Source organism: Trachypithecus francoisi, unplaced genomic scaffold (assembly GCF_009764315.1).
Source record: "Trachypithecus francoisi isolate TF-2019V2 unplaced genomic scaffold, Tfra_2.0 Lachesis_group5, whole genome shotgun sequence".
Taxonomy (NCBI): domain Eukaryota; kingdom Metazoa; phylum Chordata; class Mammalia; order Primates; family Cercopithecidae; genus Trachypithecus; species Trachypithecus francoisi.
Genome location: NW_022681470.1, coordinates 20573744 through 20585936, shown reverse-complemented (window position 1 = coordinate 20585936; position 12193 = coordinate 20573744).

Here is a 12193-nt window from a genome sequence, read left to right as displayed (position 1 = left end):
CCTGGTGTACAACTGTGAATTGGAGAGGCAATTACGCAATCATTGAAACTGGAGAGGGGGCATATGTAACTATTTTTTAAAGACTAGTGAACTATATAGAGAGAGCACTAAACTAGGAGTCTGAACATATGACTTCTAGGCTTGGCTCTGCTGCTCCAGAGGTGAGTGAGTTGGCCCATGCTTGCTCCTCTCGGCCTTAGTTTTCTCACACTCACAGATGAGTTATAAAATCTCTAAGAACCCTTCTGTTTTTGAAATGGTGAGTCTACGGGTAGTCAGTCCTCTTCCCCCATTTTTATGCTTTCCCCTGCTGCTCAATTCACTCAACACACGCACACGCGTGCGCGCGCACACACACACACACACACACACACAGAAAATCTCCTTCCTGACAGTGTTCAATGGTAACGAAATCTTCCCCTTCATCAAAACGAGGCCTGCATAGCCAAGGAGTTTCAATGAGGCCTGCATAGTCAAAGAGTTTCTGGCCTCAGTATCGTGCATTTTTCTAGGTGATAGTGAATGGAATAGATTTTAACTGAATTAATGAATTCCTGCTACAGAATAATTGTTAACTTCCCAGACCACATCAGGTCAACTCCTTCACTCTTTGAGAACATTTTTGACAACTTAGGTTAAATTCTAGATGTTTTAGCAGAAATAGGGACTTCTATGAAACATACAGTTACAAAGGCTTCTAGAGACCTAGTTTGCAGAATACCAGGCCTAGAAGAGATCTCGTATCTCCTGTTTAACTTCTTAACTTTACAAGTGCTGGAACTGAGGTCCAGATGTGGCACACTCTTAGCCAGAGGCAGATTCAGAACTGAAGTTTGTGTCTTCTAACCGCTGAGATTATACTTTGCTGTCTCGACTCCTTGCTGCACACCTCTTCCCTTTTGAAGCCACTGACATGTCAGTCAGAGGGGTTCTCATGTCACTGGCATGAGCAGGAGACATGTGTCAGCCCTTGAGAAATCTCTCCTCCCCAGGAGAGCAAGGCAAGAGCGCAAGAGAAGAGAGATATAGGATTGGCCCAGAGAATCAGGTTTTCTTAGGAATAAAACTTTGAACTTCAAGGGCAAGAAAAGCATCCTTTTAGTTTTTAAATGTCCCTCCCTTGGTCTCAGGCATAGCCCCTGACGCAGAGCAGATCCAATGAATACAAGCTGATGGAGCGAAACAGGAATAGTGGTAAATTCTCTGTCCCCGAGGGACAATGTATAGTAGAACTGACTCTTAACTTTCTCTCCAAAAGAGTAGTGTGGGCTAGAGCAGAGTTTCCTTGACCATCATATATTAAAGTTACTTAGACCTCCTTATGTCCTTATTTTCCAACTTACCCAGCATGGATTCCATACTGTGACACCATAGCCACTGCCTTTCCATTAACCTCAACTCCTTTGCTTCTTGCTGCCTCTATAGTACCTGGTTCGTTGCACCAGCACCTAAGCAGCTGAATGTTGCTGGAGTGAAACACATAAACACGTGCACACACACGCACACACACATGCACAAACATCCCCTTCCACACACACACACACAGGTGTGCTTTCCTTTTAATCAGCATTATCAGTTTGGGTACACAGAACTATCAGGCAATTCTACTAGTACCTAAATAAATTCACTTGTTTCTTTTCCAAAAAGACTATTTCACACCTCTTTTCTCCAACATCCTTTCTGTTCCAACTCCAATTTTCAACATGTGACTGCATCTTTCTTCCTAGGGAACATGGATAGAAACATGTTTGCTACCTCATTTCCCACTAGCCAATCCATCAGCCTGCCGGCTCTTGTCCTCATAGGTTCTGCCTTCTTCTTACCACAAAAAAGTGTCCCTGCTCACACCTTGGAGTTCGTTCTTTCTCACTTACTCACATACTTCTCCCACTCTGAAAATATCTCCTTTTGCCCTTACACCATCAGTTTCTTCCTGTTAGATCGTTACCATCAGGATATCAACCTTAACATCATGCAAAATTATCATCTTTCTAAAAAAGAAAAACCCTCAAAAAACTCTCCCCTTAAGTCTGAATCTCCAGCTAGTTTCATCTCATTTCTTTGCTTCAATTCATAGCAAAATGCCTGAGAAAAGTTGTAAGAAGTTGCACTTCTTAGGAGTGCAGTTGCTGCCTCTACTTTCTCACATTCCATTTCCTGTTTATGCCACTTCCACTGGGCTTTGTTTCCCATCTCTGAGCCCTGAAACAGAGCTCTTTCCAGTTACCACTAACTTCCATCTTGCCCTCATCCAATAGGCAGCTTGCTCTGCTTATCTCATTCGAATTCTACCCATTATTCAACTCAGTTGATCACAATCTCCTTCTTCACACACCTTCTTCTCTAGGCCTCCAAGGTATGGCATTCACCCAATTTTCCTCTGACCTCCCTACCTTCTCAATCTCTTAACTGGTATTTCTTTCTCTACAACATCCTTAAATATTGTAGCACTTCAAGGCTCTGAAGGATCTGTGTGTTGTGAATACCATATATATGTTCAGGACTCTCAAAACTCCAAATCTCCAGCCTGGGCCTCTCTATTGAAGTTGTAAATCCAAGTGCTTATTTGGCACCATACCTCTTAAGGGACTAGTCGCTATCTCAAACATGATATGACCGAAATACAGCTCTTGCTTCCCTTTTACCCTCATCCAACAAGTCTGCACCTCCCTATTCTTCCCCATTTTAGCAAATGACAACACTGTTCACTCAGTTAGTTAGGTTTGAAACCCAATCTTTGTCGTTGATTGCTCTTTTTCCCTTCACACCCCACATTTAAAACATCAGTGTGCCATATCGAAAATGTTTCCAAAATATATCTAGGACCCAGCCACTTCCTACCACTTTCCATGTAACAACTTTATTCTGAGTGAATGAATGAATGAATAATGTGATGGTACCTACAGAGAAAAGGGTGCCTGGCATAAAATTTTTCATTTTTCCTGTGGTGTAATGTCAGATCAGCATGAAGGGAGAGTTTATGAGATGTGGGCTCTGATATCTATTTGCATCCTGGAAGAGGTCACACTGCTGCCATAATTCATTGGGTCTTTGGCTGAAAGCAATTTAAAAATTGAGTCCAGGCAGGTATACAAAGAAATTTTTCATTTAGAACCCTGTTCTGTTTAACCCTCTCTGTTTCTATGTACTGCAGACATCCAGCTTCTTACAAGGATTAACTTCCTTTCCTGACATTTAGTTAAGATAGCAGTGTGAGACTTCTGCTTTCAGACAACTCAAAGATTCAGAAAGTAGATTTATCCTCCATTATTTGAAAAAAATAAAATAACAGGGAAAATAGGTAAAATGACAATTTTCAAAGCATTGACTATCATGCAACAAAGGACAGGGCAACCTCAGAGCTAGGAAGGAAAACTGAGTATGCCTTATGATTGTCCCAGCCTGCTGACAAGGAATATTAGTGATCTTTTCCAATAAAAAGAACTAACATTTATGTGACACTTACTGCTCTAAGTACTTTATGTACATATTAGCTCAGTAAATCCTTAGAATAGCCATTTGAGATAGGTGTGTTGCTGTTATCCTTATTTTCCAGAGAAGAAAATATGTTTTAAAGCTTATTCAAAGTTGCACAACTGTTACACAATAGAGCTGTGATTGTGCCTAGACAGCCTGGTTCCAGACTTTAGGCTCATAACTAAAAATTCCCTAAAAATGTACTTCAGTAAGTTTACTTACACGTGTGGCAGAGGATAGGGAGTAGGAGAGCTAAGAACGGTGTCAGGAAGGAACTGGGGGCAAAATGTCCAAGACTGCAGCAATGTGAATAGATCAGAATATGGATTAACAACCATCCCACAGGGAAGAAGGCCATGTGAAGATAGAGGCAGAGATTGGAGCATTGTCATTGCTGTCACAAGCTAAGGAAGGCCAGGTGCCACCAGGAGCTAAAAAATGTAAGGAAGAGCTCTTTCCCAGAGCATTCAGAGGGAGCCTGACCCTTTTGACACCTTGATTTTAGACTCCTAGCCTCCAGAAGTGTGAGAGAATATATTTCTGCTTGTGATCATTACCATGTTTGTGGTAATTTGTTACAGCAGCGCTAGGAAGGTAATACAAACTTTGGCTTTAAATGCCAAAAGCTGAATCCATTTTGTCTAAAGGCTTTCCAATCCATCTATCTCTGAGTGACCCAGACTGGACCATGTTGTCTGCCACTGTAGTTTTCTGGTATTCCAGAGCTATACAGCATCATGTGGCGCTGCCAGTCTGTGGGTTCTCAGAGCTTTCTAACAAAGCCAGAGGGGCAATATAATCTTGTGAACAAGAACATTGGCATACTTAATAGCTGACCTTGGTGATTGGATTGGATGGTTTTACAGTTGGCTTATTTCTCTCCACCATCATCAGAGACCATGTTCTAAAGCATGAAAAGAATCTGCAATTCCTCTGATTCTACTTCCAAGGAGCAAAACCTTACTCAACTCTATAATCTTTGTTTAATACGTGGCTTCAATCTCTATGTTATAACTCAATATTTTTTGGCATATTCAATTTCTCTCTGACTTCTGGTCAAGATAGCATTGTGAGAATTATTCTTCTAGACAAGTTGGAATAACAAGGATTAGATTTACCCGCCCCTTGAAACAAAGAAAAATACCAGACACAATATATGAACAGATTTCAAGACATTAAATATGAGACAACATAGGACAAGGAAACCTCAGAGACAGGAAGCAAATGAGTTAAACCCTATGATTTTCCAAGATTACTGCCTGGGAAGAGTATCTGGGCCACAGCATAGGGACAGGGAACCTAAATAAACTTGGCAGTCTCCCTGAGCTGAAAAAATGGGGCTGGAAGTATGGTTTGACTAAGGCAGCTAGAATTCTCAGTGTCGAGTCATAAGGAAGATGGAGCTATACAGAGACAGAACACCTGAAATCCTTAAATTCTTAGTTAAGTAGTGATCTGTATCTGTGATTAAGGGAAGTAGCAGGGGCCAGGGAAATAAATCCCTGAAAAGATTAGAGGTAATAATTACTTAACCACACACAGAGCCAGGAACAATGCCTGTTCCCATCAGCCAGAGGAGAAAACTATAACTGATGGGACATCAGAGAGAGTACTCAGAAAGGTCTGTCTCTGTAGTGGGACAAAATTAGACTTAGACTACTTTGATCCCTCTAAGAAAACTTAAAAGCAAGATCCAAAATTATTAAACTGTTTCCCAGTAACATAACCGTTTTGCAATACAAAGTTCAAGAATACTGTTAGGAATACAGAAACATACATCACACAAAAATTAACATTCAAAATGTCTCTTATCCAATCAAAAATTATCTGATATCCAAAGAAGCAAGGAAATATAGCCCATAATAAAGAGAAAATAAATCCATCTAAACTGACCAAGAAATAGCGCAGATTACACAATTAGTAGACACAATGCAAAAATATCTAACACTAGAAAGTAACATTATCACTATATGGCATCCAAGAAATATTACCAGGAAAACACAGAAGTAGGAAAATACCATCCCAATGAGGAGAAAAGTCAATCAATCAAAATCAACTTGGAACTGGTACAGAGGTTAGAATTAGCAAAACAAGAAAATAAAAACATTATTACACATGTATTCCACATATTCAAAGAGTTAGAGATACGGAAGATATAAAAAATACCAATAGAACTTGCAGAGATTTAAATTGTACTGTGAGAGATAAAAGCCTACACTGGATAGCACAGATGCCAGAGAAGGAAAGACTTATGGCCTTGAAGCATTGGGAACTATTCAAGATGAAATACAGAACAAAAGGAAGAAGAGTGCATCAATGAGTTCGTGGAACAACTTTGAAGGGCCTGATATATGTGTAACAATAGTGACGGAGACAGAAACAGAAGGAACAAAAACAATTTTGAAGAAATAATGGTCAAAAATGTTCTAAATTTGAGAAAAGCATAAACTCAAAGATATAAGAAGTTTAATAAATCTGAAACACAAGAAAAATAAATAAAACAACCACACCAAGTTATATCAAAATCAGTATTCAAAATAATGAATGAAGAAAACCATTTTAAAAATGGCTAGAGGAAATGACATGTTACGTGTTGGGAACATGCATACAGAAACAAAGATAAGGATGACAACAGATTTCTCTTCAGAAATAATGCAAGTGAGGAGACAATAAAATATTTTTTAAAGTACTAAGAGAAAAAAAAATCTGCCAATCTAGAATTCTATATCCAGTGAAAATATCATTCAAAAGTGAACATGTCACTGTAAATCTGTAATGTTTTTTAAAAATGAAGCTGAAAGAAAAGTTTGTTTGGGCATGAAAAATCAGAGAATTAATCATTAGAAGACACACCCTACAAGAAATGTGAAAGATTGCCCTTAGAAGAAAAGTGACACCAGATGGAAATACAGATCTGTGCAAAGAGCTGAAAGACACTGGAAATGGTAACAATGTGGGTAAACATATAAAATTTTTTCTTGTTATTTTAATCTTACTAAAAGATAATTGGCTGTTTAACCAAAAACAGTATCAACGTATTTTGAGGTTTATAAAATATGTTAAAGTAAAATACATGACAATATCATAAAGGCTAAGAGAAGGAAAAATGGAACTATAGTATTGTAAGATCTTTTTTGTTTTTTCTGAGACAGACTCTCACTCTGTTGCCCAGGCTGGAGTGCAATGGTGCAATCTTGGCTCACTGCCACCTCCGATTCCCAGGTTCAAGCGATTCTCCTGCCTCAGCCTCCTGAGTAGCTGGGATTACAGGCAGACGCCACCACACCCGACTAATTTTTTTATTTAGTAGAGACGGGGTTTCACCTTGTTGGTCAGGCTGGTCTTGAACTCCTGACCTCATGATCCGCCCGCCTCAGCCCCCCAAAGTTCTGGAATTACAGGCGTGAGCCACTGTGCCAGGCCTTAATATTGTAAGATTTAAATCCTACATGTGAAGTGTTACCACCTGAAGGTAGATAGTGATAAAGATGTATAGCATAAACACTAAAACAATTGTTAAAAATAATGAAACAAAAAGCTATAGCCAGTAATCTAACAAAGTAGATGAAATAAAATTATAAAAGAATATTAAACTGATCAAAAAAATTGATTAATTAATTTAAAAGGGATGAATGAATAAGGAAAATGTGGTAAATACATACAATAGAATATTATTCAGCCATTAAAAAAATAAAATCCTGTCATTTGCAATAATGTCGATGGCACTGGAGGACACTGTGTTAAGTGAAATAAACCAGACATAGAAGAAAAAAGTTGCATGTTCTCACTTATGTGTCAGGGCTAAAAACAATTTTAAGTGAATTCACACAGCTAAAGGATAGAATTATGATTACCAGAGGCTGGGAAGGGTAGCAGGCAGGGAGGAATAAAGTGGGGATGGTTAATGGATTTAAAAATATAGTTAGAGAGAATGATTAAGATCTAGTATTTGGTAGCACAACAGGGTGACTATAGTCAACAATAATTTACTGTTTATTTTAAAATAACTTAGGAGTAGAATTGAAATGTTCTTAACACAAAGAAATGATAAATGCTTGAGGTGATGGATACCCCAGTTACACTGATTTGATACATTATATGTGTGTATCAAAGCATCACATAAACCTATTATGTACTCATAATAATTAAAAATTTTTAAAAGCAAAAAATTCTTAGCTAACTAGTAATAGAAAGGAATTTTCTCAACCTAATAAAGAACGTCTCATAAAACCTATAGCTTATAGCACACTTAATAGTGAAATGTTGAATGCTGTCCCCTAAGATTAGGAATAAGGAGAGAATACACACTCTACCTACTTGTATTTAACAGTGTACACTTAGAGTCACTAGTCAGCAAAATAATTTAAGAAAAGAATGCATCCCAAGTAAAACTCGTTATTCACTGAAGACATAACCATCTATGTAGAAAATCTAATGAAATATTCAAAAAAGTTACTTGAAATATTATGTACTTTTAGCAAGATTACAAGATCAATGTGCAAACCTCTTAAGTCTTTCTATGTACTAACAATAAGCAATCAGAATTAAAAATACTGTTTATGAAAACATGAAAATTTATAAAATACTTAGGAATAAATCTGCCAAAATATGTACAAGATATATTCACTGAAATCTTCAAAGCCTTGAGGAAAGAAATTAAAGAAGATCTAAATAGTTGAAGAGACATAACTTGTTTATTGATTAGAAAACTGAGTATTGTACAAATGTCATTTAGTTCTTTCAATATTGGTGCATAACTCAACACAATCTCAGTCAAAATTCTAGCAGGTTTTGTGGAAATGAGTAAGTTGATTCTGAAATGCATCTAGAAATGCAAAGAACCTAGAATATTTCTAATATCCATGAACAAAAGAGTAAAGCTGGATGACTCACACAATTTTACTTCAATACTTATTATAAAGTCACATTAATCACGACAATGTAGTATTGATGTAAATACAGACACATGAATGTAATAGACTAGAGAGTCTAGAAATAGACCCACCCTTATAATCAATTGATTTTTTCTACAAAGGTGCAAAGATAATTCAGTGTAGAGCAGATAGCATTTTCAACAAATGAGGTTGCAACAACTGCATATCCACAAGTAAAAAGTAAACTTCAATCTTTATTTTGCAACATGTTCAAAAATTAATTCAAGATGGATCATATGCCGAGATACTACTTAAAATTGCAAAACTTCTAAAAGACAACATGGAAAACAAAATTTTGTGACCTTGGGCTAGGCAAATACTTCTTAGATATAATACAAAAAGCACAAACCAAAAGAGAAAAATTAATCAATTTGACTTCATACAAGATTAAAACTTTTGCTCTGAAATACAATGTTAAGAAAATGAAGGCAATCCCAACTGGAAGGAATTGTTTCAAAGCATATATCTATCTAATAAATAACTAGTATCAAAACTACATAAAGAAATTGAAAATGTAATAACAAGAAAACAAAAAACATTCAAAGAAAAGATTTGAATAGACATTTCACCAATGATGATATATGGATAGTGAATAAGTTCATGAAAAGATAGTTAACATCATTAGTGATTAGAAACATGCAAATAAAATCCACAGTAAGAACCATCTTAAACCTATCAGAATGGCCAAAATTTAAAATACTGACCATACCATGTGTTTGCAAAGATGTAGAAAAACTAGAACTCACATGGAGTTGTGGAAATGCAACATGATACAACTGCTTTAGAAAATTGAAATTTTCTTAAAAAGTTAAATATACATCTATCAAATGATTCAGCCATTCTACTCCTAGGTAAATTTATTCAAGATAAATGAAAGCATATATCCATTAAAAGACTGGTACACAAATGTTCAGAGAAGTTTGATATGTAATAACCAAAAACTTGAGATAAGCCAAACTTCCATCAATAGGTGAACGGATAAACAAATTGTGGCACATCCATATAATAAAATATTAGTCAATAATAAAAAGGAAGGAACTATTAAACACAGAACAACATAGGTAATTCTCAACATACTTATTGCGTATGAGAGAATCTGGACCAAAAAAATAGAAATATTGTCTGATACAATTTATATAAAATTTTAGAAACTGCAAAGTAATCTATAGAAACAGAAAACATATCAGTAGCAACAATCAGGATGGGCATGGAGTACAAGGAGTTGTGGTCAGGTAGGGAATGAGAAAACTTTCGGAAGTGTTCATTATCTTGATTAAGTATGTGTATGTGTATTAAAGTTGATCAAATCATGCACTTAAAATATGTACCATTTATTGTATATTGATCATAGCTCAATAAATCTGTTTTTAAATATAGCATGGTGAGTTCATATTTGCTCATATTTGCAGGATGATCCCCTATCTCCAAATATATTTTAACACTCTGAAATAAAATATATATCTCCATGCAGCAAAAGCGTAATAGAGATGGGACTGAATGTGCAGGTGTTCTGAGCTATATGCCCAAAAGCGGAAAGGCAATGAAAAGCTACAACTTTGTTGGATAATGGGGACTGAAATGTGCTCCCTATTAAATAAAGGAACAAGAACCAATCTCACAACTAAAAACCAGGAATGAGGTGGGCTTCTCCCACTTGTGAAAAGTCTCAAACACTGCTATCATTAGGAATTATACAAAACTACTTAATTAGAGGGGAAGGAGAAAGCAGACACAGCTTTAGCCAGATATATGACAAGCCACTGAGATAATGACCAGAACTGCAATACCTTGAATATAAAAATGGAGTAGAAGCACTTAACCCTAATGGAAGGCTGCATTCTGAACCAGGGTCTCAGGGGCCGATTGGAGTTACCCTTAAAACTATATGGAGGAAGGAGTAAGACAGAGTACATTTCCACAGAAGATAAAGTATTTAAGACAAAACAAAACAAAACAAAAAAACCCACAAGGAAAAAAGTTAAGGAAGACAGCCGCCAAAATCAACAATAAAGAAATAAATTAATCAGAGATTAAATAAAAGCCACAATGCATATTTAAATGACTTTACAATAATATCTTGAATATTTTCACATAAAGGAAGGAATAATATTCCCCACAAATACTAAGAAATTATGAAACAATAGAAAGAAGTAAAAAAAAAAAAATAGGCAAAATGAAAAACAACTAACAATCCTGGAAATACAGTTAACTCTTAGATTTGACATAAAGTTAGAAATTATTACTAAAAATATTGCCCAAAATGCACTACAAATTATTTTTTAAGTAAAAATTCAATTTCAAAAGGCATCAGTAGTGTAGATAAACAGTACTAATTTTTCTTTAGGATTTTAACTGTTTCATTTTTTTTACCTTATTTAGCTTGGTTGCAAAGTTCCATTGAAACAGATATTGAAATTTTTTCAAGTGAAAGAGAAGTCAAGAGATGCAGAGGTTAAATTAATAGCCTCCAACATAGATCTTAGGAGAAAAAGAGAGGGGATGGTGAGAAGGCATATTTAAATAACTAATATCTGATAATTGTGTCTATTTAAGAAAGACCATGAGTCCTGAGGTTGAACATTCAAGGGTGTCAATCAAAATAAAACAAATTCATACAGAAACCTGTTACAGTAAAACTGCAGCATATCAAATAAAAAACTCTCCATACCATAGGATGCATGGTTTTGTACATGTACAGAGCTTGCTGTCCTTTCACTTTCTTTGTGGTTCTATTTGATTAACAGAAGATCTTAATTTAACACAGCTAAATTTATCAGCCTTTTTTTTATGGTTAGTGCTTTACTCATTTTGCAAAATAAAATTATGGATTCTTCTTCAGATATGTTTTGCTTCCTTAGCTGGTAAATGCATGTTTTTCATCAGTTTGGGGAAATTCATAGCCGTTATCTCTTTAACTCTAATCTCTTCCCTATTCTCTCTGTGGTCTCTTCTGAGACTCCCATTAGATGTATGTGGTACTTTCTCATTCTATTTTTCATACCTATGTATACATATGTGTGTGCGTGTGTGTGCTGCATAACAATGGTTTTGTCAATGATGAACTACATATACATGATATTGGTCCCGTAAGATTATAACGGAGCTGAAAAAAATTTTTTTGGCCTAGCAACAACCTAGCTATTATAATGTCATGGCATAATGCATTACTCACATGTTTGTAGTGATGCTGGTGTAAACAAACCTGCTTCACTGCCAGTAGCATAAACACATAGCACATACAATTGTGTACATTACATAATATTTGGTAATGATAAGAAACAACTATGTTACTGTCATGGATTCACTGTACTATACTTCTTAGAATGTACTCCATTTACTTTTTTTTTTTTTTTTTTTTAAAGGTTAACTGTAAGACAGCCTCAAGCAGGTCCTTCTGGAGGTATTCCAGAGGAAGGCATTGTTATCACAGAGAGATTAGTTGTGTGTTATTGCCCCTGAAGACCTTCCAGTGAGACAAGGTGTGGAGGTGGAAGACAGTGACGCTGATGATCCTGATGATGTGTAGGCCTAGGCTAGTGTGTTTGTGTGTGTGTTTTAACAAAACAATTTTTAACAACCAAAAAAAGAAAAAGTAAAAAATAAAATAAATTTTTAAAATAGAAAAAAACTTACAAAATAAGGATATAAAGAAAATGTTTTTGTACAGTTCTACATTGTATTTTAAGCTAAATGTTATTACAAAAGAGTTGAAAACTTAAAGAAAATTTAAAAGTGTATACAGTAAAAAAGCTACAGTCAGCTAAGCTTAATTTACTATTGAA